Genomic DNA, 23,872 nt, shown 5'->3' on the forward strand with positions numbered 1-23,872 from the left:
TTTAACTTTCTATCTTAATGACTTTTGCAGATGATCTAGGGTAGACAGCTGTCAGAAATGATTGAATGCCTTTGCTAGTGAAATGGGTAAAACAGTGAAATGTGAATGATGTAGTATTTCACTCGGACAAAGATGTAAAAGCATATTACTTGACCCATTTTCCATAAATGGATGCTGATGCTCTACCAAAGTATAAAAGCAGCTAGACATGAATATCAGCAACCAGAAGGTGCTGCTGTCTAAGGCAAGTGTATCACATATACAACTAGACTTCGATTCTGCTTATTAGGGCTGAACGTTGAACTCGAAAACATATACACAAATATTTTCAGAAAACATTTTGATTTTTCACTTACAAAAATATTTTTTGGTATGAATTTGGTTTTACCACAAATTGTCAGAACGTATTTTGCGCCGATACAAATGGAGAAACATCCAATAGGATTCTTAATACCAAAACAATGAAAACAAAAAAGGCTCCCTTAGCATACAGTTCTATAATGGCATTTTTATTCATCATCAACATTAATATATTTAATTGTTCAGTTTAATTTGAAAATTAAACTTCTTTAGTTAAATAATTTTACAATTATAAAATTTACTTTCAAGAAAGCAGTTTTGGTTATAAGCATCAAAGGGAAATTTCGTAATAAATTCTCATAAAAGAACTCGCTTGTCTGGTATGCCTTATTACTATTATTGTTATGTTATCATAATATTATGATTAAAGTTTCACACATAGGATGGTGAGCATTAAATGCACTGATCTGAGTAAAAATCATATTTTGAGATCTTTGATCTATAAGTTTTGTATCTTTAAACCTTTGTATACAAATTTTAGAGTACATAATGGAAAAAGGCTATGTAGTCAAGCAACAGAAGCGTAATGATGTCATCCAGCTATTGACTGCTGTTATAGCAGCATCTGCTCTGGTTGTCTCGGTCTACTCTCAAATAAGTTACCAGTTGTTACAGAAGGATGTTGATCATTTAACCAGTAGGCTAGATCAGCTAGAAAGAACTGGAATACAGGTGAGAAGTTATTAAATATGTACATGTACATTAAATTACTACAGGTGACGTAAATAATGGTCAATGTTACAATAATGTATTCTGAACTGATACAAGTAGGAATGTACAGCAGAGCCTAATGATTTTTAATTTTGTTGTGACCCAGTGAATGGTCACAGGAGAGTTTGTTTTCATTTTAAAAGTAGTTTTGTCACACATGTTTGAATATCTCAAAGTGCAGGTACATGTACATATAAATGACTAAATACTTGCAACTCTATATAATATACAATATGATTATGGTTTATGTTCAAAGCATGTTGTGTATAATATGAACAGTGAACTTAGAACATGCACTTGTGCCTAGCAGGGATTCTTCTTTAACATAAATCTTGGTTTTATAGAGGAAAAAATATATAAATTATGTCGCATCAAATGATAAAAAATTTAGTAAAAAGATTAATGAATTTGAGCTGTTCACTTATTGGATGAGAATCTGTTTCAGATGCAGAGGTTCATAGGATTGTGATATTAAAAAACTTTATATGTAGGTGTCAATGATGTCTCCAACTGATATCGAACAAGCCATACACAAAAGATCAGCAGAAGACGAGGGAGTTAGTGATGGCATACTAAGTCAATTATCACCAGGTAAATTAGCCATAATGTGACAATCACCAAAGCAACATTTTAACAGATATTTGGTATTCAGTTTTTATATCAAAGCAATAGACTTAATAACAAAGTTGTTAGTTTGCTAGTTTTTTAGAAGATGTAAAACAGCACACAACGGTACTTTTACAGAGGAATTGTTCAGTTCCTCAGCTTTTCGCTGGATATATGGTTTTTTCAATTTAATTACTGTTATTTTCATGGTACCATGATGAAAAGGGAATTGTTTTCTCAATGCACTACTAACATAAATAGGTAACTCTCAATTGATTGATAAGAATCATAGAGATGCGCATTAAAGGAATCATTAAATGACCTCGATATATCATAAAATGCCACTAATTCAGGCCTGTGAGCTGGATAAATTTGGTATAACATTAATCTGCTCAAAATATTAGATAGCTATAAAAAATTAAAATAGAGTTTAACTCATGTTTAACTGTAAAGCCTAAACAAAACTATTACCCTTACTACTAAGATTAGCGTTGGTCAGGAGAGCAAAACTCCTCAATACAAATATTTTTTGAAAGTAGTGAGGAGTAAACGTGTTAAATAAATAAAGACTTGCTATTGATTAAGACTTGATGATGTCATGACAGGTGTAATCAGAGCTAGATATACAATGGTTATTAAATGTATAAATGTTGATGATATTAGTAGGATTGCTTATGAACGTGTTTGCATGTACAGGTTTAATTAAAATAATTTGAACAGGCAGAAAAAAAGTCATTGGAAACTTTAAATATATCCTTTTATTATCACAATGCTGGTGTTCTGTATTGCGTAAATGTCAACTAGACAATTCTGAAAGTTTTTAAAACTTTTACTCAAGTTTTTATTTGGTTTTACTCATAGCACATTTAGATTATTTTAATTTTCTGAAAAACTTCAGCATCGAAAAAGAAACAAAAACTATTGTAACATATTTTTCCAACAGGACAACTTTCATACTTAAGAGGACCTCCAGGAAGAGATGGTAGGGACGGTAGAGATGGTAGAGATTGTGAAGAGTCAGATCTGGCTGGACTGAGTATGAGGGTTGGAAAATTGGTAAACCAGACCAAGTCAGTTGTAGCGCGACCATCTGCCAGGCCTTCTGATAATGGTATGTTTTCAATATTTAACAAGTTGAGCATCATTTAAAAAGACGCTACAATTCAATGAAAAGGAAAACAGCCCATATTGGTTTGGGGTAAATTATTTACAGAGTAAAAATGAGTATTGCACTACAAAGCTTTATCTTATGTTGAGATAAGAAACACCAATATTATTTTCAGACGAACTCCTACAAGAGTTTAACCAAACAATTGCTCATGGGTTGCTGAGCCTCCTCCAAAGCAACAACAGAAAGTTGGAAGAAATTGAGCAACAACTGCAGGAAGATGACGAGAGAAGAGGACTTTCTTCAGCAGGTTAGAAGAGTTTCTCTTTTGTAGTACGCTGTAAATTTTTTTTAAGATTTGGTATAAAGAGGAGCTGGAAGTTAATAAAACTGTTATTCTGAAAGCAACAGGAAGTTTGCTCGTGGTAGATTTAATGGGTGATTTATAATGAAAGACTTGAAAATTCTTTACTGCTCATTATGTGCAAAACATTTAGATGCTAAACAGAAATGTATGAGACTTAGATCTGTGATAACGAAAAATTGAAAACTAGACCTTATTTTTATATAAAATGGAACTTTTGCAACGTGGAACTTGATCATTTTGTAGTTGATATACAACCAGCTTCTGGGGGAGGGAGCTCATACATCAGATGGGGCAGGAAATCATGTGGTAACTCTTCAGAGCTTCTCTACACAGGTTGGTTACAATAAATATTTACTTTATTCTAGTTTCTTACAGCTGACTTTACCAAGCAGATAAGGCGACTTGCTATTCATTTAAATTATCATAATTTTGCAGCATCATTAGAATATGTTGTTTGATGATGTTGCGATGTTCCGATGCTCCGATGTTCCGATGCTCCGATGCTCCGATGCTCCGATGCTCCGATGCCCCGATGCCCCGATGCCCCGATGCCCCGATGCCCCGATGCCCCGATGCCCCGATGCCCCGATGCCCCGATGCCCCGATGCCCCGATGCCCCGATGCCCCGATGCCCCGATGCCCCGATGCCCCGATGCTCCGATGCTCCGATGCTCCGATGCTCCGATGTTCCGATGTTCCGATGCCCCGATGCCCCGATTCCCCGATGCCCCGATGTCCCGATGCCCCGATGCCCCGATGCCCCGATGCCCCGATGCCCCGATGCCCCGATGCCCCGATGCCCCGATGCTCCGATGCTCCGATGCTCCGATGCTCCGATGCTCCGATGCTCCGATGCTCCGATGCTCCGATGCTCCGATGCTCCGATGCTCCGATGTTCCGATGTTCCGATGCTCCGATGTTCCGGTTCTCCGATGCTCCGATGCCCCGATGCCCCGATGCCCCGATGCCCCGATGCCCCGATGCCCCGATGCCCCGATGCCCCGATGCCCCGATGCCCCGATGCTCCGATGCTCCGATGCTCCGATGCTCCGATGCTCCGATGCTCCGATGTTCCCATGTTCCCATGTTCCCATGTTCCGATGTTCCGATGTTCCGATGCTCCGAAATTCCGATGTTCCGATGTTCCGGTGTTCTTGATGTTCTGATGTTCTTGATATATCCTACAGGTCATGAAGGAGGCTCATCTGTCTATACATGTCTCCCATCAGAGCCAGAGTATAACTCATATTTAGCTGGTGATCAGGGTAATTACATATATGTAGCAGAGTACCAGACCGACTCTAATATATTTCCCAGTCGTATGCATGACCAGAATGTACCCTGATCCAGATGCTACCTTCCTAGCAGGTCTACAACTATTATGATACCTGCTCAAAGAACTTGCCCATCATCTTGGAATAAGGTGAATTATCATATATAATCTTATGTAAACTGATCTTGCATATTCACTGATATTATAAAATACATTTTCAAAATGACAATTTTGTTTCATACATTAGGTTAGTTTCAGTGTCCTATTACATATACCGGTAAGCCCTACTATCCATATTAGCAAGAAAGTAATTAATTTGCTAGTTTTATACACATTATAGAGTAACACCATGCGGCTTTTTGCAGCAAGTTTTCTTGTATGCTCAGTTTGACACAAAGTTTTGTGTCTTAAATGCTATTATCATCATAGTTACATGATAAAAAAGAAGTTGATTTCTCATTTACATCACAAACATAACTGCATACCTGCCAATTTAATGAGAAGATAGAAATAAGAAAAGAATTAAACCAATAATTGCAATAAGATAAATATGCATAAATAATTAAGTTAGTAAATATAGGAATGTGAGCAATAATTAAATATAAAAACTGAGCTCATTTTGGTTTAGGAGTACGAAGGATATCTGATGTCAGGACACCACAGCCACAAAAGAGCGTACAACTATGTTTGTATGGACAAAGAACCAGAAGCCTTAACTGGACTACATGCCAATACAGATGGAGCGCTGTTTTATTTTGTTCAAGGAAGCTGCAGCCACCTTGGATACTGCCCACCTTATATTCAGGATGCAGAATTAGCTTGTGTTGTCTGCTCTAAATAGCATTCTTCATGTGCACTGAGTTTATGAGCTAACTAAATTAAATAGTCACAGTGTAACTTTACTGACTAATTGTTTCCTTAACTTTGTTAGCTGATTATATAACTTTTTATGAATATTAATTATACCAACAACCATGTAATCTGAAACTCCAAATATTCCTTCCCAATATTAATGTTTTCATTTAATCCAAAATTATTTACCCATGTAATGACTTGTAACAAACGATGGAAATAGTTTATGCATGTAATATTTTCCAAAGCCAAAATATAACAATATAAATAATACTTTTGGTAATGTACTGTGTTGATTTTTTATTAAAGTACAGTCTGAGAGAATATTCTAGAAGCCTTGTACCTGCGATTCAACAAAATGCAAAATGTTTTTCAAGTATCGTGTACCACTAATATATCACTTAATTTGACACATTTTTTGGAAAATTATAAACTAAGTGTCAACATTCAAGTCAACTTATGTGTTCTGTAGTTTCACAGCTGATACACATATTGCTTGCTTTAGCTGAATTATGTGATATTTTGTTAACCAGGAATGACTACTCTGAAACTTAATCCAATTTACCCAACCGATCTCTCTTACAAACTAACTATATGTCTATAATTCCACAGCAAAAGTCAGATATATAATTAAATAAATATAATCAATAATTAAAACTATAAAAAACATCAAAGAAATACTTTACAAAAAAACATCAATGGGCAATAAGAAATTATAGTGTAGAAGTGAGCTTTGACAAACAGTGAATGTTTTTGCAAGGTAAAGCTTGCGTGTAAAATCATCAATACAATTAGCACATGCAACATTTTTGTCTTACATGATGTCTTCCACCTTGTACACTCGGCCTGAAAAACAAGTCTTGGTAAACTAACCAGAACTTGTAGTGTAGAAAATGAGAGCAAATGGGCTTATGAAATGAAAACAGCCATTTTCTACAAGTACAACAGTTAGCCAAGACAAAGAAATATAGGGATGCTAACTGGCCCAATATACATTTTGGTATTAATGTCCTTTTAAACTCGGTGTAGAAGCTGGCAGAAACATTACTGCTTCCTGCCCAAAAATGCTTACTGCAATGGTGCCTCTCACATCCTAAACCACTGTCAACATTACCTTTTGACGTTTTTCTGTGCTTCTGTGAACATTTTTTACAGGAAATAATGAGTGTTTCAATCTCATTGACCGCTACTATGACTCTGGCTAATAGCGTACCATCAAAATCGCGACAAAAATCCCAAGTTTGTTTCAAAAACAACCTCAGTTTCTTTTTACTTCGTTTAGACTTTTCCTAAAAATTCCAATTGGTTAGCTATGGCAGCATCATTGACCATGTTAGGTACTCACCTGCAGCCCACTTTTGAGTACTCAATATTCCTTTGAAGAATATATTTTATTGTTTCAATGGAGCGGCTAAATGGTTCAGCATATTTCGTTACTAAACTCCAAATTATTCTCTGACGAGATCGTTCAAGGCTCCCAATTTGCTGATGAAGCTCTCTCTTTTGGCCTACCTGACCTTGATTTGTCCTCACAATAATCTTTTGGTTTCTCAAAACTATTAGGCTGTTAAAAAACTTGTTTTGTTTCTAGCAATATGAATTATATTAAGCTTCCATTCTCCGATTAATTTCACTTGGTTTGACTCCTTCACTTAACAAAAATCTTATAAGGGTTATTGGTTCAACATGTGAGTAAAATTTGAGGAGAGCAGCCATTTTAAAAGAATCCCCAAAATTTTATGCCTTAAAACTTAAAAAAAAACGCAATGAAGCAAACACCTAAACAAGCATAATTCCAAAGATTATACAAGTATCACAATAAAAATTTAAGGTATAAATGCATCATCTTCATTAATGTTATATTTTTACTAATGGATGAGCTAAACACACATGCACACTTGCACACACACTCACACGCACACATGCACACACGCACACACACACTCACACACACACACATGCACGCACAAGCACACACACACGCACAAGTATACGTACATCCTCACACACGCATACTCGCACACACATACACACACACTCCCACACACACATTCAGACTCACTCTCACTCACTCACACACACACGCGCACGCACGCACGCATGTACGTACGCATGCACGCACACACACGCACACTTATTGAAAAACACCCATATCAAAAAGGATTCATACAATGAAAGTGCCATTATGGGCATGGCAACTCCAAAAATTGCTGAGGCTGTTGGAAGATTTCTCGGTCATACGAATTATTTCTCTAACCTTGATCCCTACTGTTTGCCAGAATCAGAACAACTATGATGACTACTGAGTCTGGTGGATAAAGGTTCTTTGTAAAAAAACTGTTCAAGAAAAAGCTTCTGGCAGGCCAAAACAACTGACCACACCAGGCTCAACACTACAGTATTTTGGGGTGAATAAACGAGTGACTGTACAAACTGATGCCAGCATCCATGGGCTAAAAAGTGCACTCTTTCAAGACGACAAACTAATAGCGCTTGTGTCATGGAGTCTTACTGATATCGAAAATAACCATGCCCATATCGGATAGAAGCTACTGGCAAGATTTAGATAAAGATTGAGGTTGAATTATGGCAGATATTAGATCAATATGTATTTGGGAACCTTGATGCAGCTATTCCAACAAATCATCAACCTTCGGTTACAATATTAGGCAAATATCTTCTAAAGGCATCTCGAAAGTTGCAGTCCATGCTGTTATTTTGACAGCGCTATCTATCCTAGATAATTTACAAGTCATGAGCTGAAAGGATTACAGCAGACATGCTATCAAAATGTCCAGTAGACTGACCGTGCAGTAAGGAAATTCCCGAAAAAGAGGTCTTTCAAGTATCTATAACAAATTATATTTTATGTCAACTCCTGTTATCGTCAATAAGGTGTTTTGGCTTCTGCACAAACATATCAGCAGATAAAACAAGCTACTTTGGAAATGCGGAGTGGAAAAGTTAACCTACTTATCACCACAAGATAGCCAACATCTCACTAGCACTTGGATGATAATATAAAGTCTTACTATCACCCCTTGATGAGTTAGATGTAGAATATTACGTAGTTTATTAAGGATCCTTGCCTTTTGTTCCTCAGACATACCAAACAGAGATACTGTGAGAGTCACTTCTTAATCATCAAGGAGTTGCTGCCATCAGTAGTCCTAGGTCTTGTGTATATTGGCCATCGATGTGTGGAGACATAAAACAACACAAAACAATGTGTCAGAAGTGCCATGGATGCATCAAACCAATAACAATAAGGTAAACAAAATCATGAAACTACAGCCGCTCTCTGAAAAAAGTTGGAATGGATTCGATCACCTACCAAAAACCAGAGACTGTGTACTCATAGTCGACCCCCTTACTGACTACTTAGCGAATGAAAAGCTGAAGGGAACCTCGCCAAATAAGTCATTGGTATATGCAAAAAAACACTTGTTAGACTATAAATCCTAGAAATAATAATCACAGCTCAGTCTGATAATGGACTGCAGTTAACTGCATCCGAGCTTACATAGTTTTTGTAACAAATTGGGTTTTAACCCTATTACCACTTCTCCAAGAAAGCCAAATCAAATAATAAAATGTACTGTCAAGATTCCTCAAATGAATTCTGAAGCACTCAAATGGTCTTTTTCTGTTTCTGTTAGAATGCAGTAACACCTCCACAGCTGGAACATCTTCTTAATTCACCTTTAAAAACATATTTTGCCGGTCTACCTGGTCTGTACTTCCTACAGGAGAAACTCATGGCAAATCTTCAAATTTACTGAGCTTACTGGAGAAAAATCAAAAAGGCTTGAGACTCAAACAAAATATGATCAGTTTCCCAGATATCTACAGCCTATATCACTTAGCAGGCCTGTTCTAAATAACAGCCTAATTTAGATAAATAATCAATGGGCAAAAGGTAAGGTGATAGAAAAACTGTCTCACAGAACTTACCCAGTGTTGAATGAAAACAGTGGTAACAATATACAGACAAGCAGATATGATATACTTCCAAGACCTGAAACTCAGCCTACATGTATCACAAAAGCTGTGCCATAGATCACTCACAACCCTCAATACATTGAAAAAGTACTAGAGCCTACACAGCCATTGGTTGAACTGAACGCCTCACCATTTATGAGTCAACACCACTTCAATGAACCTCACAAATCAGCAGAGTTCATCAGATGTTTAAAACAATGTGATAGATTAAAACCGTGAATTTTGGAAGCAATGACATTAGATTTAAATAGTTTTGTCAATAAAATCTCTCCAACAACTGATATCATGAGAAAGGGGATGTTGATGTAATATGATTAAGACTCATGTTCCTCTTATTGACTGTTACTTTATATTAGAAGTTGTGATCTCATTCACATTTATTAATTGTGTGTGATGTTTATCTAGATGCTTAATGTTATAACACCATAATATTTATCAACAGTATATAAATTCTAGTTTATTTTGCCCTGATTTGTATGTACTTATCAATGTAGTTAATATATCTTAAAATATCCTGCGTATTACATACTGTGTTATTATATCATTGATACAGTCCCTGGTTTAAGGTATAAGTCTAGAACAGCAGTACAATGTACAACTGAATGAACTCTCTAACTCATCAAACCTGATTGACAGTATATAAAGTTTGCATACTACCAATCACAAAAGTTGGTCAGATGGGTCTTCTCACTGCCTTGAAAAATTGACCCAAGCCAAACCAATGAGTAAATGACAAGGAATCTATTGACACATTCATGGTAAAATCTACCAGGTGCTTTCAAATAATGATGAACTGACCCAGAAGCAGTTAGAACTTTAAAAAGGGAAGCTTCGGATGCATCACAATGTCCATGAATCCCTTAAAATCAGATAGATGTATCCGTAGATAAGATAGGTAAGATCCCTAGATATATCCCATTCAGCAATCCAGAAAGTGCTCTATTTTCTGTTTGGCTGTTGTCTAAACTACCATTTGGCAAGCGTGTGCTATTGCCTACTATGTGACATGTAGGAGGACCTGTCAGCTTCGTTTGACTTTGTTCCGGCTATATCTGAAAGAAGTGGTAAGGGGGCTGGTCAGGGGTTGCCCATAGTACCAAACTGTGATGCTTAGAACGCCAGAGGGAGGCAGAGGCTGTACACCAGCTGGTCATTGTGGAAAGTAGCTGTGGACTTCTATAACTTCTATAAAGTGGACTTCTGTGGACTTCTATAAAGAGATAGAAAGCTAATAAATGAACCCTTTTTCTAACCAAACACTACGACCACTAACAAAATGTGCTGGCTCTTCTTGAAGCCATTGTAGTGATAGTAGATGGCACCTTAGATAAGCAGGTGTTCTGCTACATGGGTTTGCCTGAACAGGTCTACAGAAACATGAGACATAATTTAATAGTAAATTATTGGCAGAGATGTGCCAACTGTGGTGTGTAAATAAATAAAATACCCTGTATCACTCTCAGGTGATTTAATAGTAGAGCGTAATACCTAATAGAAATCTGGCGATTTGCTCAGGCAGCTACTAATAAACTGAGGCCAAAAGAAATGAGATGTGTTGCCTATCTAGTTGATGAGAGTGTACCAAAAAGGGCGATGATAAGCCCAAGAGAAAACAAAAAAAAACATCCTCCTGTAGGAGATGAATTACAATTTCTAGATTAGCTGCAGTGTCAACCCTATTCACAAAGTCCGCCTGGCACATGAATATGTGGCAGAAATGTAGAAAAGAAGCAGGAGTAGACACACCAGATGCTTTGTTAGGTAATTATAAAGATCTAACTGTAAATCAAGAGGTGCCATATTCTATACCAGCCATAACTACTTTTAGATTACAAACAAGGATAGATGACATTCTTACAACCATAGTGCAAAAACCTGATTTTTTATAGGACCCTACATATCTGGCATAGTAACAAAGCAAGTTTTTTATACAGAACGAAGCCCAGCAAAAGCCTAACCATGCCTGTCGTATGAGTTGGATCGAGCGCTGGCTACAGTACTACTATGGAGGAACCAAAACGTGATGGTAGCCAGACAGGCTCAAAAAGACTTGAGACTTTAGCCAGACCAAATCAAAATTTGCAGTTCCAAAAACAGAAATGAGTGACAGTTTGAAGTAGTTTCTTGGACCAGGAACACAGTGAGAAAAACTGGCACCAATTCCAATAACGCTACAAAGCTTTAGAACTACCGGCCCAGCTTGCAAGCCGAGAAAAGCCAGCACCAGCTCCAATACAGCACAGTTCCATGGTCAGCCAGAATGCTGTGAAAGTTGAGCAAACCTAAATATTGTACGAGTCCATCTTATTCCATTTGAGTAGGGTGCTACAATGACGTCTAGAAGGCGCCGAGACAAATATTCATCCTTCGGAAAATGGTTTCGATCATGGACTAGTACCACTTCAGTGCAACGCGACACAATTCATGATACATAAATTTCTGACTGTGATTAGATAGATGATCAGCAGCAGCGTAAGTTTAGCAATTTGTGTGAGGATATGCTAAGCAATCTGAGACCACCAACGTCAGCAGAAAATAAGTGGTTAGATGGCCTCCCAAACTAAAATAATCTGATGGTGTGTATGAATAGACAGCTCAGCTGACTTGAATAGGGCAATGAGCCACCAGTGAAAGAGATAGAGACCGAAGATGTAAATGCTTGTACAGACTGGATTAGCACAACATTACTAATTTTTGTGTGAGAAACACGTTGTGTTTTCATGGACCCACTTCTAGCCAGGATTCAACCACCGGCTAAGACCGACTCAAAACATCATACCATACTAGGGGTAAAGGTTTGGGTTGAATGAGACTAAACAAGCAGGTTCACCCTCTTTAGCTAAATCGGCACTACTGGAGATAAAAAAAGTTTTCAATGGCTGTGAACGGTAGAGCTGGCTAGTCTATTTGTCGTGAACGCTGTAGAAGCCAACACAGATTCCTCTCACAACTCGACAACTCGAGCCGGCTGGTGAGACAAAGCAGCAAGCCAAAAAAGACACCTGTCAAATCCGAGACTGCGCCAGCAACAAAATAATCTGGACACGACGGTCTTTTGCTGACAGCTCATGCCCAAATACACTGAAGATCAAGCTGGTCTGAACTAGTCTTGAGATTTATCAAGCTAGACTTGGCAGGCTTCTATTAAACTGGCAAACAAGATTGCACAGATGTAGCAATACATTTCACAAAATTCCTGGAAATGTAACAACTACACTAAAGGTAATTATGTGTGATTGTTGTTTCAACTCTAACTATGGGTGGGCCAAATGGGCTAAAACCACATTATCCAGCACTACAGCATTTTTTGTGTCCTGGCATGTGACAACGCATTTCGAAGAGCTAGATGTAGCTAGATGTAGAAACACGATTGTAGTTGGCATAAAGATGGTCGGTACCACAAGAATCGACCCCAATGTAACTAGCGGAGCGGGTGTTGCAGACTCAATCCAAAGAAGCCGACTTGTAACTCTTTCCTAACCAAAGCCTACTGACTACTCAAGGGTAAGCTAAACTAACAAGCCAGGAAAGATAAGCAATGTCTTGCAGAGAAGACTACCATTCCCGTTCAGAACAGTGTCCCAGTGTTAGGTGAGCCAGCCAGAACCCCTGTCTGATATTATGGAAATAGACCTTCGGATCTTCAGAGACTGATAACAAAAAAGGGTTAGCCAGCTTCTGACCACACCTAACTTTTGAGCAGAGGTGGCTAAGGTCACAGCCAATGCAGTGTCTGACCGAAACATGTGTTGACCGACATAAAAGTTCTGCAACAGAAAATGCAACATATGGACCACAGAGCCTGTTGGCAGCGTCTCTGGATGAAGCTGATGGCACCTCATGGATCATGGAACTGATAATGAGAGAAGGTATGAGAGAAGCTGGTCAACCAATATCTTGGCTGAACTTCTAATTGATATAATAATGAACAAAATTTAGCACAGCAAGCGGCTAGTTCAAAGTGAAGAGAGGAGAGTTGATTGTGAATTATTTTCAATAGAAACAAGAACTTTACATAAGAGAGCAAAATGACAGCTTTATCATGAGTAGGTGGTTGATGCATCACATCAGTTAGAATTGATTATAATAGTGAAATCCTTTTGGAAGTGTGTAGGGTAATGACAGAGATAGATGGTGGGTAGTGTCAGCCAGCCAGGCCCTAACACCAAACGTTCTGGCTAGGAGGTCAAGAAGTAGTGACAGGTATTATAAGCCAAGCAATTGCGTGATAGCCAGCTGGCTACCAGAATCAAATTGCGTTGCGAGGATTATCTCAGTTTTCATGGAAAAATGAGTCAGTTCAGTTACTTCGGCTATACTTGGATCAGCCTAATCAACCACATTATGGTTTAAACATATAAGCCGAGTCACATAAAAGATTTACGGCGCAAAGAAAGATGTCGAGAATTGATAAGCAGGAGGCGGAGCTTAACGTGAAAAGAAGCAAATAAAATGAGTCTGCCTTCACAGTTGGCTCTCTACATGCTTGTCATTTGTATGCACACACATTTTAATTCATGTATTTATGTATATACATTGAGATAAAATTTATATTCTCTGGGGACTAAACACTCAATGTATTTATTCATTGCTTGACTTTCTTGTGAAGAATAAAGAAGCTTCCCTTACAGGTGTGCATTATAGTTTTATATGACATGAAGTAGTTATATTCAAGAAGCAAACAGTGATTTTGAAGATGATGATCAACCTGAGAGCAATAATGAGTTTTATGAAGAGATAACCGATACTTGGGTCATGGAGATGCACTAAACTGTTTGGGGATATCAATAGGGATGATGAGACTTGCTTTGAAGGATTTGAATAAACTTTTATTTAGACTACTAGTATGCAATTATTGATCTTTTTTAGGTTTTAGTGTTTGTACAGTTGGACAATTGCTTTTTAGGTAAGTTACCAACAGTTTGGAAAAGCTACAATAAAAAAAGCTGAGTTACATAATGTGATATGACTATGGCAGCAACTGCAAGAATAGCCCTAAAATGTAAGGTCGGCTAACAAATAGATATGTATCATATTTGACATAAATATCAACAACAAAATCTATGTAAAATGAATGACTAATAGAAATTGTAACAATGTTAGACAAAAACAGTATACAAAACTGGTGGTCGTGTTCATAGAAGTAGAAGATTTCGGATAATTGACTTTTGCAAGACATTTCATTCTGTTGGTGAGATAAGCGATTACCAACTACTGTTCGTATTATATCATAGTATTTTAATATATTATGTATACATAAAGATTTATAGTATGATGGAACTTACATGTAGATTAAGAAAGTTGTCACAAAGTTTGAAAGGTGTTGATAAATATTCAAAAGACCTTTAGAATATATTTTACCGGTATCCATTTCCTTTACCACTATTAAATAATTGCTGACCTTAACCGTTTAAAGCTACTTCATAGGCAATCTAAAAAATATTTTTCTTGTAAAATATTAGGTTGGTAGGTCTGTTGTAAAAATATTATGATTATTCAATGGTCATAGGTTTTATGGACTCTGAGCCTCTGCAGATTTCCAGCAATGTGAAAAGTTCACTCGGGTCACATAAGTGTTTGTGCAAAAATGTGAAAATGGCACAAAAAGGGTCAACCCTGCTTTTATCGGCCCCAAAAAAACTTCTTCCAAGTGTTGGAGATGCGTATACAAGTCTATAGAAATGATGGTGATATTTTCATAGTTGAGCAATTTCGTTGCCACTGGATGTCCCGGAGGACGCACTCCATCAGCCTTTAGGAACTGGCTGTGGCCAATGTCAACTGTAAAGGTAAGACCTTCTATTTTCAGAAGCTGGAAGGGGTGTTTAACGCTAATTTTCACTTATACTTTTCCAACAGGGATTCTACACCCCTTTCTTTTGAGTTTTTGCCAACGATCGGATTGGTTGGCTCCCCCACCCACTGGGCAATCTTTGAAACTGCTACAAAATTCTGCCATGATGCCTGCAAGGCAGTTCATACTTTCCCTTAGTTCTCATTCAGCCAACCAATTTGTATTTTGTCGGGTTGACGAGTTGTAGAGGCTTTGGTATAAACAATATTCAGCCCTACTCCTACATTTCTAGTCATTTTTACTGCCCATCCTTTCTTACTGGAACAGCCCTACTGTATGTGGCGTTTTAGTTCACACCAACATCAGAGAAGAGTCTTAAAGGGGAAGTCAGTTTCTTGGTAGCACCGTGCTAGATACACAGCTGCTGCACTTGCTTCATCAACTGCTGCATCAATTGGGTGAGCTGGCTAGTAGCCTTGTATTTAGCAATCACTCGCTAGTTGTTCAACAATTCCTTTTTTTACAATTCAGGCCTAGAGGCGCTGTCATTATCTTATTTTACCTTGAAAAAAAATCAGTGAAAGCATGCACTGCATGAGCAAGCATTAAGTTGAGCACTGCCAACGAGGTTTGTTGCAAAGGTGGTTGTTCAGCATGCTGCAGAACACTTCTTTTGCCATGCTCATCTCGTACAAATCAGGCAAGTCACCATAAGTCACAAGGACTCGTTGTTGTACGTTGATACACGCTATTAGAGAGAAGTCTGGCAGTTTTTCTGCAGGGTGCTTAGCTATGACTAAGTTTGTTTTAGAGAGAGTCTAAACTTGGCTCGAAGCACAATAGAAACAGCTTCCACCTTTTTCAAATGGCAACATTTCTCAGATTTATTTTTATGGCTTTGCTTCGACAAAGTAATGAGTTGGCTTCTGTCTATTGATTGGCCTCGGTATTTTCTGAAAATGACTAATAAATTATTCCATGTCCTTGCTACTAGCTTATCGGGCTTACTGGCCTATTGATTTGAATGCATTGATTTGATGGGCGTCTCAGCTGATTGTTCTTGGAGGGCCTTAGATTTATCTGAGTAGCCTTTCTCTTGGTCTGCCTAGATCATGTCTTGATGGCGAGGTGGTATATTTTACTACACTCCAAATCACTCAAAGCACCACATAGATTTGCTCCATAATATTATTTCCAATAATTATCTTGCCCTTTCACATTTTTACCACAAAGGTTAATCTTGTCTTTGTAATGTTATCTTATACTTTGACTTACATCCGTTTCTAGTATTATAATTATGTTAGTGTGCCAACTGAGTTTGAGTAGCCTTGGTCTGTTTTTGTTATGAATGCCAATTTTTCTGTTGTGAATACATAATTATTAACATATCATCCTGCTGCGTTATTTTGTTCTGTAAATGTTGTCATTTATGTACTAATGTTTGGTAGAGTCATAAATTGTGGAGTTTACTTCAGTTGTCTCTCTGTACAAACACAGGCTTCCATTTAAAAACGTAATTGAGCTTAATGAAAAAGAACAGCTAACTAAAATACTAAAACCAATTCGAATCAATTTAAAAAGAAAGGTTATAACTTGTAAAGCAGAGTGTAAATTGCAAGCTTTTGTGCAGAATAAAATCAGATTTTAGCTGAAAAAGTTGAATGAGAAACTATATTTACATTTGTAATTTTGAAACTTCCAGGTGGTGACAATGAAAAGTTTTATTTTGAAAAAAACGGGCGAGTAAGCTCAGCTCATTTCGTATATAGTGAGCAACGCCCAAAATAACCACAACTCTCTTGAACAAAGTAAAAACAATGCACAAATGCTATCTCTGTTTAGTCCATTCAAAGCATTTGCTTCATTGTCCATACAGACCAGTCTTACTGTTCTTTGTGAGTGTGGTTTCTAAAGATGTTTTCTGGCTTTACGGGAAAATGATGGCTATATCCAAAATGGAGCCAAGGAAAAGAAGGCTAATTTTGATTTATAGTTTATATATGAAACAGTGCATACTTTGTGCTGAACATCATATATGCAACTTGATTCAGCAAAAAAATGTATACATAGCTTTAGTAGTAAAATATATCTTTAAAACACAAAATTGACTTAGTTACACAAATCAAAGCTAATGAATTTCTGACAAACTATTTAAAAGTCACATCAATTTTTCAGACGATATTTAAGTTGCTCACCTTATGCCAAGATAATAGACAAGTTTGTTTAGCAAAAATCCTAATAGATGTATATCTGGTAGGAAAGTAGATCTGGTACATGGTATATTGAGCTTATATGTGAAATTAGGGAATATGTTACAATTTGTCTCATACTCTTCACTGTAGATGTATACTCTGGCACTGATGGGAGACATAATTATATAGACATGTGAGCCTCCATTCTGGGTATCATGCTGACCTGCTGCCAGTTCTGAAAAATGTAGGAAACTTATATTCGTGTAGCCTAATTATCTACTTGTAGTTGTAACAACGTCACTATATCAGAAAATTATTCAAGTTGTCAGCTCTAAACTTCAGGAAACACCGTGTAGCAAAGTTCCATCATAGTGTTACACGGAAATTAATCACACGATCTGCCGTTTTCAGTTGTGAAAATGAACAGCTTCCCAAGGTTCTTAGATCATGTATTTGGTTACAAAGGACATGATCTAAGAACCAGTATACCTCATGGTTGATATGTCATTTAAATAAAAATATCCCAAGAGTTATATTAACATACCCGTGTAGAGGAGTTCTGAAATGTTGGTACACGACTTTCGCCCTCATCTGATATATGAACTTGCTCCTTCAAAATTTGTGGAAGAAACTTTTTCTGCCGGAGAAAACATGATTTGTCATTAAAACCTTGCCTTCTGCACCTCATGCTGTTTTCAGTAAAAATCTTGTTTGTTTTTTTTTAAATTGCAAAGCGTATCAGTGGTATCCAAGTCTATTATCTTGTCAATAAATTTCATTTAGTTCAGAAAGTGAGTGTTATATACTACAACTTTCCCTAGCAACTCTCTAATATAGGGTTGCCAACTGAAAGTGTTAAATTGTTTTTTTGTTGCTGCCATGCATAATAAACCAAAACTAGCTAATAGAAAATCGTGTATTTCTTTCAACTTCACTTTGAAAGTCCTGTCAATTTCTTTCAACTTCATAATGAAAGAATTTTTTCAAAACCCAAATTTTCAACGTCATTTGCTGCTAAGATTCTTAGCTGTGGGTCAAAAAATAATAGCCATCCCAGACTCTGAAGAGTTTCTCAAACTTTCACATAGCCCCATTTGATTTCTTGTGACAAGCATCACAATGTGAGACTCTACAGTAAGTTACAAGAATGTACCAACAACTTAAACTTCCCAGTGTGGGTTTATGTTGTACATGTAGGCATATATATGGCACATGTCTCCTTTAGGCTTATCCTGATGTTTTCGCAAACTATTTTTCAAGAAATTTTTAAGAAGCTCACCCTATATTTTACCCAGTGTTTTGGCCACTGCCCATAAAAAAAATTGTTAGTTCTTGCTGGAAACTTAGCTCAGGTTTGAGCTGAAGCTCACGACAATATAACTTTTGTGACTAAAGCCACTGATGCATTCTTAGCATGGAATTATAAGCCGAAGGTTTTTACTTCATTTTAAACTATCTAATGCTGAAAGGTACTTCATTGAGAAAGTGTGTGGTTGTGAGTGTTTTGGTAAATTGGGGTGAGCTCTTTTCATGACTTTTTATTTTTTTGACCAGTCTTTACAACATTCAAAGCACAGTTTTACCTTATCAGTTTATGTAAAAACTTTGTGAGATAACTGTAATAGAAAGCAATAAATTTTTTTAGAAGCAAATATTTCTCTAGACAGATGGAAACAATGGAATATGTCGAGGCTTCAGAAAATGATAAAAGATTACAGTGATGGAAGTCAGATAGTTTCCAACCAATGATAGGATCATAGTCTAACAATATTCTTTACTACTGAGCTATTGAACAGCAGGTTTGATAAATAACAAACATTGTGTTTTTTAAAACAGCCTTTCGGTTGCAATTGGTCATTTAAAAACATTAAAAAGCTAACTATTTGGCTATATTATTTTTAGCGAGTCTATAGTTTGACTTAGAAATATGCATCAGATATCTCAACATTATACAAATAGAGGTCATAGACATACGAGTGACCCCTAAACTTCCACAAATACTGTAGAAGTTTCTGAAATTCAGATGTTAGGGAAAATAAAAGAAGGTATAATCCATAGTACTAGAATAGCTCATATCTACTTAACATTTGAAATTTGAACTCTATGTCCCTTTATCAGTTTGAAATGGAAAAATAAATCGTAGAGGATTTGAACTCTTAAATTTTAATATGGTAAACTGACACTCTAACAACTGCACTAGTCAAACACATTGCCAAATAGAAATAATAGTGAATATACTAAATATCTGTGCATTTATTGGAACATCTGATTATGTTTTACAGCCCACTCTACAGCCAGGGTACTATCTCATGTTATCAGAAATCTAACAGCTATTCAAGTGATTAATTTTTGTCAAATCGCATACTACAGTCAGACAGACAAGCTTTTAGACTATACCAAATATTAGGACCATTTCATCTAATCAATGTATATCGTGAAGTAGTTTAAAACAGTTGAAGTTGGAGATACTTTTTAAGACCAACTTCTATGTTTATATTAAAACAAACTCAGTATCTTAGAAAACTTACATGAAAATTTTTGATAGGGTATGTACTATGTTTGTTTGATTTTGATGGCCGGCGCTGATTGAGTGCAACGTGAATTTGACCAGCCATATTGTGCATTAGCACCAGAAATACGCTGATGATATATTCTGTTGTTTCTTAAATGATTAGTTAACATTAGCATTAACTGTGTTTACACCACAATGATTTACAATAAATACCAATTAGATTGCATGCACTAACTACTATAATTATTACACATACATAAAATGACTCTTGTTTTGTGTTAATGATACCAAAACATCAAAATGGGATGGATGTTGATATCATAATTCATCGACTAAAAATGTGACCCGTTTTATATGTTCAGAATTTGAGTTGGATTGGCGTCTTTGCAAAACTTTATTTTAAGTTGTGATCAGATTAAAGGTCAGTTCAATTCCGAGTTTTGCAGCAAAAACACAACTCCGAAGAATCAGCCTGGTGTATATACATCTCTATTATCGAGTCTTTGCATTGGGTTGCTGCTCTTCCGTTTACATGGCTGTAAAGTACTAGTACGACTTACTTTTACTTTATAGTACGTTATTAATTTAACTTTTACATATAATTTATGATTTTAAATTTAGTTGTTAGCGTATTTTTATGCAAATAATCTGCTCCAGTACCAAAAAAGAATACTTTATGAGTTGATAAATAATTTCTAAGAGGTTATTGTGAGTACAAGTTTACTGACAGGCCTGTGCACTGCAAAAGACAATCATGAATACTGAAGCTGAACTCAAACAATATTTTTAGTAATTTTTATGAGAAAGTATTCGTACTTTTGCATCATTCATGATTTGTTTTAATGTTTGAGGTGTTCCGATAACCAAGATATTTAAAGACTCTTTGATTATAAGAAAGTTTCAAGATTGAAATCAATAAAATTGATCAAAATTAAAACTCTCACATCAAGTGAAAATGTGAATATGACATCTATAATTTCAAAGAGTTTGACAGAATAAAGACTATGAACGTTTCAACTTGAATACAATATCTACTATCAACTGTGGTTGAGAAAAAAAACTAACGATGTATTTTGCATGTATTATTCTTCTGCGCGTTATCAAAAGATACCCTCTGATAAAATGCTCAAAATTTTGGGTTATGTTCATATTTAAGAAACTGCATGATTATTCTGCAAGGTGTGAAGGAAGTCAAAGAGAACATTTACTGTAGTAATGTGCCTCGCTGCAAAATCAAATATTCGATTTCGATTCTTCCATGCTCTTTTTCTTGTAAGATTAGCTTCGGACAGATGAACAGATGGACATTGCACTTAATGTAGATAATATTATAAAACATATTAGTAAAAATAGAATTAAAACTAGCCTGTTCACTTTTGTCATAATACGAGTACGAAAGTCCGTGCAATTTGTTTTTGAAATTCTATTGAGTCAGTGACCAGCCCTGTAGTTTTACATTTAGGTTTTGGCTTTACTCAAAACCATGAAAACGCTAGGTTTGGTGTGGAAAAAGAGTGAGATAAGCGCATTACCTAAGGAAGTATAGTTCTTTTATTCTCTGTAAAACGCAACTGAGCAAACTCCTTTAATATAAACTATCTTGAAGTAAACTATTCATTATTTTTGATTTACATTTTTGTCTTTCTACATTGAGCCTTGTCTACAGTGAGATAGTGCAGTATGAATTATCACAAGAATTCTCGCATGAAATATATGTTGTAAAGTGTTTATTAACTAAAATGAACATTAAAAATTCATAAGATGATCCTCATATAAGATAATATAATATTCTACCTTTTAATAAACTTGTAATATGGAAGCACAGAATTTAATTATTCAATAAGTGCTACACTATTAATATAGCAACAGTGATAATAATGTATAATGTAATTTATCATAGTCTACCGTAATATATGTAATGCCATTTACTACAACATATGATAACCTGATATAATGTGATGCATCATAGTATAATTTATCATAATAATATGCAATTAAACATAAACTCTAATATGACTTTTACTATAATCTTCACCATCATCTTCACTATTATTTTTTCATCTTTACAATCGTTTAATTGTAAAGTTTATTGTAATCTTTATCACATTAGTAATTTATCGTAATCTTCACCATAATCTTTACCATAATTTTTACCGTAATCTCTACTGTAATCTTTACCGTAATCTTTAAAGTAATATTTTACGTACTCTTCAAAGTAACCTTCAGTATAACCTTTACCATAAGCTTTACTTTAGGCTGTGGCTTTATTAAAGCCACAGCCATTTGTACGAAGCCATAGCTAGCATCCAAAAAGTTTGTTTCAGGTGGAGTTTGAACTGTCAGTTATCAGCGTAGCAGCCCAGCATGCTATGCTGTGCCTAATCAGCAACCTTTTAGTATTGCAGATTAATTGCAGTGATTGGCTACTTGAAAATATTAACTAGTGGGAAATGTGATAACAGAAAACAAGTGTTGCGTTTACAGGGTGTGGTTATGTACGTAGAGTTGAAAAAACTTTTTGCATAAAAATACTGCAAGTAAAATCACATAGAAAATGATGCCAAGTATGCAAGCACAAAGGAAATGTGTTGCGTCTTCTATTAGAAGAAGGCCTGAAAAAATGATGTTGTGTTTTCTAATAGATTGGCTCTGTGTCCTTACTATTTGAGCTGTCCACAGCTGACTACTGAGCAGCAGTATTATACTGACTTCTAATCTAAGCCTTTTACTTGAACTTTATATTTATGGTAAATTAATTATGATATACCTTAAATGAGCAAACGACAAACCATATGGCTTAAAAAGACAATAGATAAACCATCTGTGGTTATGTTGTACTATAGCGATTTTGGTTAGTATAAAATCATCATGTACTTTGTTTTAACACTTCTAGAAGCAACGTCATCTAGTGTTTAATGGATGATCTAGTTTTGATCTGAAAATGTAAAATGATAAAAAAGCATTTTTCTAAAAAAGTTCATTTAAATTTGTTGAAGATTTTAATACACATCCTTGGATATTTTGCCCCATTTACACTGCTAAGGGTACCATAGAACTCTCTATATATTTCTGTATTTGTCTTTACAATGTAACACATAACTCAAATGTAATCTAACTCCTTGGTGGGATTTTTTTGCCATTGTCATAGCAACTAATGGTCGATTACTCTAGCTATTGCAAACTCAGGTCTATTGTCATAATTTGTTACCAAAACCTGGGCTTGCCACTCGCAGATTATTTTTTTTCTACTAGAGGCTTTCCTTAATTCTCATGTTAAAATTATGGGGTGTTAATCACACTTCATCTCATTTATTCAGAAGTACAAGATTTATCTGTTACAGCCTACCTACAGTAATTTACTTTACTGCTTACTGAACTTTAAAACCTATGCTTAGTAGCATGAGATGCTGCAAAAGAATTCAAACAAGCAAACCACCAAAGTTATAAAATACCCTAACAATTATATCTTATTAGGACAAATCCTTACCAGGTCTTTAGTGTAACTACTAAATAGATGAAAAATTTCATATCGGGTAAAATGATCATATATTTTACCAGATTTTATTTTAACTTTGTGACCGAACTAAGTTTTTTTTCTGAATGAAAAGTATACACACTCACTACTTTGTCGGGCAAACAAAAAGTTAAATGAATTTCCATTATCTACCTTATCAGCCTGGAGAGGACTGTAGTTTTGGATTTGCCATGAAAATATTCAAATGCTGTTGTTGAGATACTAAATCAGATGTCAAATCAAATTGCTTAAAATTATTGAACGGGCTTACAACAAAAAACTAAAGTAATTCCAAATAGCTTTAGTCAAATAAATTATTTAAAACACATTTAACTTTTACAGTTCATAATAAAAACAGCCAGAATTATTTATGCTGCACTAATACATACATGTATACTTGAACTTATTTGTATCTTGTCTGTATAATTTGTAAAAATGGTTAATGTTGAATCATGAACCCACTATGCAATACACAACTAGAGAATAATAGGTGTAGTGTTCAATCTATCTGAAGAACGGATGAAAATGTTTAAACAGTGATTAACCTAATTCTAAATGTGGCATTACATTTAGAGTATAAA

The 23,872-nt window shown here is 35.8% G+C and overlaps 1 protein-coding gene and 1 pseudogene across 1 annotated transcript in view; one reads left to right on the forward strand and one right to left on the reverse strand.

The window, feature by feature from the left end:
• The window catches only part of LOC137390495 (caspase-6-like), a 528,030-nt gene that overhangs the window by 158,304 nt on the left and 345,854 nt on the right, over positions 1 to 23,872 (reverse strand). The gene's annotated exons all lie outside the window — the stretch shown is intronic.
• LOC137391276 (uncharacterized) lies at positions 846 to 5,687 on the forward strand (annotated as a pseudogene).

The sequence above is a fragment of the Watersipora subatra genome, chromosome 3 (assembly GCF_963576615.1).
Source record: "Watersipora subatra chromosome 3, tzWatSuba1.1, whole genome shotgun sequence".
Lineage (NCBI taxonomy): Eukaryota > Metazoa > Bryozoa > Gymnolaemata > Cheilostomatida > Watersiporidae > Watersipora > Watersipora subatra.